A 5,012-nucleotide genomic window follows, 5' to 3' on the forward strand; every position below is an offset into this window, starting at 1 on the left:
TGTAATGTGATTTTATACTGTTTAATGAAAGAGAATCCAATTCCCTTTCAAATTTAACTAAGTCATTGGCCCGCCACATGAGCACAGACATTGATCTGGCTTCATGGGACAGCCCTTTTCTGCTGTTCCGAATATAAACCCCACCTGGAGAAGCCCACTGCAGACCATGCGTACCTCGATTACCGAGAGGGCTAAGGTTTGAGTAGAGACCATGCATTCCTCGATTGTTGAATTCCTAATCAAACCACGTGGAGCATTGGCTACACTGGTGGAAATGGTTCAACTCTGAGACTATTGATACCGACAGAATAAGAGCAAATCTTTGATACTAATTACTAGTTTGCAGCTAGAATTTATGTCAACTGAATGCGAAGACCGACAACTGCCAAAACATTTATTCTATAAGAACATTTCTGAATGGGACTCTGAAGTATCCATTCTAACCACAAAAGACTCCAGGGATGCAAAGAGAAGTTCGGATAAACTTTCCAACAGAAAGACGGACGATTCCAACAGAGATCATGACGACACACTGAGCATAAATATATATATTGATTGCAATTATTCCCGAATGAGTGGGCGTTCATGTGTAAAGAATTAGCATTCCAATTATTATAATTATCAACTGTGTAGTGTCTTTTGTCTTTCGTGCCCTTCTCAGTCCCTTTGTCTACTTTGATACCAGTTTAGCCCACTAGGGCACATCCCTTATCGTTTCCTTGTAACCGTATCTACTGTTTGTTTGTTATGCATGTCTGTGATTATTTAGTTAGTAACTTAATTATTAAGACAATTGATGTATGGATGATTCATAGTGAAGACTGGGTTTGTGCAGATAACCAACCATTTACGATGTTTGGAATGAGACTAACGTGAGATAAATAATAATTCATTAATTAGAAGACTAATTGATCAGATATTGAAAATATCTGAAAAGTTATATTAGGAAAATTATAACTTTGTAATCTGAAGATTTTCCTTGGTGCCCTGACTTCCTAGTTAATTACATTTACATGATTAGTTAATCACATAATAATAATTACAGAGAATTGATTTGATAAAATAACAGTCTTCAATTTAATGATGCCAAAGACACAACAACACAATGTCTACATTGTTCAGTTTGAACTACAACTGTCAATCATGTCTGCTCATTAGGTCAGATGAAATGCTATTTCAGAATAGCATAGTTTAACTTTTTTTATACAAAACTGTTTTTGAAAGTTAATTGCTGTTATTTATTTTTGTTATTTTTATATCTAGCTAAATAATAACCATGTCCCTTTTGAGACGCCTTAAAAAAAATGAAACTGGCCTCTCACCATGGTCAACTTGAAGTTCCCTTACTTGGACAAACGTCTATGGAAAGTGAATGGAGAAGATATTGAAGCCTGAGCCTTGCACCGATGTTCAGGATAAGGATGAATTTGATCCAGTCGGACTGACGTTTTTGGAGAAAGTGGACCTGTTTTTACCGGACCCATATGTGGTTTCAGGATGGGTGGGAAACAGGTGGGAAAGTATCCGTTGTCATACTTGAGTAAAAGTGCAGATACTTTAATAGAAAATGACTCAAGTAGATGTGAAAGTCACCCAATAAAATACTACTTGAGTAAAAGTATTTGGTTTTAAATATACTTAAATATCAAAGTAAATTTAAATTCCTTATATTAAGCAAACCAGACGACACCATTTTCTGGATTGTTTTATTTATGGATAGACTGAGGCACACTCAACACATCATTTACAAACAAAGCATATGTGTTTAGTGAGTCTGCCAGATCAGAGGCAGTAGGGAGGACCAGGGATGTTCTCTTGATAAGTGTGTGAATTGCACCCTTTTCCTGTCCTGCTCATCATTCAAAATGTAATTTTGGGGGTCAGGGCAAATGTATTGAGTAAAAATAACATTATTTTCTTTAGGAATGTATTGAAATAAAAGTACATTTAAAAAAAATGTAATAGTAAAGTACTGATACCCCACAACCTACTTAAGTAGTACTTTAAAGTATTTTTACTTAAGTACTTTATACCACTGGTGGGGCAGGAGTTTGGTGCTGTTGAATCGATGAAGGTAACCCTAAGTGGTCTTGTGATGATTGTTTTGTTCTTAACTGACTTGCCTAGTTAAATAAAAGGTTACAAAAAAGAAATGTAAAAAAAGGGAGTGGTCGCACCGGACCACGCAGATGGGGGCAAGAGAGATTACATCTTCCTCCTTACTTGCTTTGTTTTCAAGAACAGGGCACCATTGAAAAGAGTGATTATTGGGGTAGCTGGTGGGGTGAAGATGGGTCAGCTGAAGTGAAAAATTCCTGGTGTTTGACACCCGCCGTCTGGAGCGACACAGACCTGGTGGCTAGCGTCGTGAAACAAGAGTGTCTGTTCTTTTGAGTTTTGATGTCAAATCAAATCACATTTTATTGGTCACATACGTGTTTAGCAGACGTTATTGCGGGTGTAGCAAAATGCTTCTGCTTTTAGCTCCAACAGTGCAGTAAATTCTAACAATTTCACAACATATACCCAATACACCCTTTGCTGTTGTTCTGGGATTGATTTGCACTTTTCGCACCAAAGTACGTTCTATGTAGCTGGTTTTCCTTAGGTAGCTCATCCATATATTTATATGTACATATTCTTATTCCATCCCTTTACTTAGATTTGTGTGTATTAGGTGGTTGTTGTGGAATTGTTAGATTACTTGTTAGATATTGCTGCACTGTCGGAACTAGAAGCACAAGCATTTCACTACACTCGCAATAACATCTGCTAACCATATGTATGTGACCAATAACATTTGATTTGATTGTCTGATGTTGAGTCTTTACCCGACAAATTACTGGTAGGATATATCAGTTATCCTGTGTGAGCTTTAGGGCCGAACCCACTACGGTGTTTCAGGTGCCATGTGTATGGTCATGTTGCAACAGTGTGTAGGAGGAAGATTCCTAGGTGTGAGAAGTGTACGTACAGGAAGGCTTGAGTCAAAGGATTGTGTAATATCAGTGAAAGAAGTGGTGTGTGTAAACTGTAGGGTGGACCATGTTGCTGGGGATCAGAAGTGTCCGGTGCGAGAGAGGCGGGTTGAGATTGCCATGGTCAGAGTTGTGGAGAAAGTGTTGTATGCTGAGGCAGTGAAGAAAGTAGAGGAAGCTGGGTCAGGGGTGAAAGATACTAAGAGGCTCCCAGTGAGTAGTAGAATTTTGCCAGTACAGAGTGATAGGCATACGAATTAAATGTGCTTCAGTAAGGTTGGCCTTTTAGCGTTCATTGCTATGGTTATTAACTGTACCATAAGTATCAAATCAAATCAAATGTATTTGTCACATACACATGGTTAGCAGATGTTAATGCGAGTGTAGCGAAATGCTTGTGCTTCTAGTTCCGACAATGCAGTAATAACCAACGAGTAATCTAACCTAACAATTCCAAAACTACTACCTTATACACACAAGTGTAAAGGGATAAAGAATATGTACATAAAGATAAATGAATGAGTGATGGTACAGAACGGCATAGGCAAGATGCAGTAGATGGTATCGAGTACAGTATATACATATGAGATGAGTAATGTAGGGTATGTAAACAAAGTGGCATAGTTTAAAGTGGCTAGTGATACATGTATTACATAAAGATGCAGTAGATGATATAGAGTACAGTATATACATATACACATACATATGAGATAAATAATGTAGGGTATGTAAACATTATATTAAGTAGCATTGTTTAAAGTGGCTAGTGATATATTTTACATCATTTTCCATCAATTCCCATTATTAAAGTGGCCAGAGTTGAGTCAGTGTGTTGGCAGCAGCCACTCAATGTTAGCGGTGGCTGTTTAACAGTCTGATGGCCTTGAGATAGAAGCTGTTTTTCAGTCTCTCGGTCCCTGCTTTGATGCACCTGTACTGACCTCGCCTTCTGGATGATAGCGGGGTGAACAGGCAGTGGCTCGGGTGGTTGTTGTCCTTGATGATCTTTATGGCCTTCCTGTGACATCGGGTGGTGTAGGTGTCCTGGAGGGCACTACCCTCTGGAGAGCCTTACGGTTGTGGGCGGAGCAGTTGCCATACCAGGCGGTGATACAGCCCGACAGGATGCTCTCGATTGTGCATCTGTAGAAGTTTGTGAGTGCTTTTGGTGACAAGCCGAATTTCTTCAGCCTCCTGAGGTTGAAGAGGCGCTGCTGCGCCTTTTTCACGATGCTGTCTGTGTGGGTGGACCAATTCAGTTTGTCTGTGATGTGTACGCCGAGGAACTTAAAACTTACTACCCTCACCACTACTGTCCCATTGATGTGGATAGGGGGGTGCTCCTTCTGCTGTTTCCTGAAGTCCACAATCATCTCCTTAGTTTTGTTGACGTTGAGTGTGAGGTTATTTTCCTGACACCACACTCCGAGGGCCCTCACCTCCTCCCTGTAGGCCGTCTCGTCGTTGTTGGTAATCAAGCCTACCACTGTAGTGTGGTCCGCCAACTTGATGATTGAGTTGGAGGCGTGCATGGCCACGCAGTCGTGGGTGAACAGGGAGTACAGGAGAGGGCTCAGAACGCACCCTTGTGGGGCCCCAGTGTTGAGGATCAGCGGGGTGGAGATGTTGTTACCTACCCTCACCACCTGGGTATGGAACGTAAAGTCACAGAAACAAGTGTTGCTGTGGCAGTTACGGAGAAGTATTTGGGATTACAATATTTTACTGCAGAAGAGTTAAAGGGGGTGTTGAATGGTAGTGTCCTGTCCTCCCAGGCCGTTGGCCTGGTGTTGATTAGATCAGGTTAAATTAACGGAATGGGATGGTGTTTCTTTTTATGAGTAGGATTAAAAGTTGGCGGGATAATTTGTATTTGTTATATCACAAAGTATAATGACTTTATTCTCCGGTTCAGTTGGTTGCGGTAATGCAACATTATATCGGATGCCAACCGCCGTTAAACCCCACCAAAGAAGAAGAAAGTGAACGGAAACCGGAAAGGGTCAGTGGGTCCTACAGAATCGGCGTGTTCAT

Source organism: Oncorhynchus clarkii, chromosome 13 (genome assembly GCF_045791955.1).
Source record: "Oncorhynchus clarkii lewisi isolate Uvic-CL-2024 chromosome 13, UVic_Ocla_1.0, whole genome shotgun sequence".
Taxonomy (NCBI): Eukaryota; Metazoa; Chordata; class Actinopteri; order Salmoniformes; family Salmonidae; genus Oncorhynchus; species Oncorhynchus clarkii.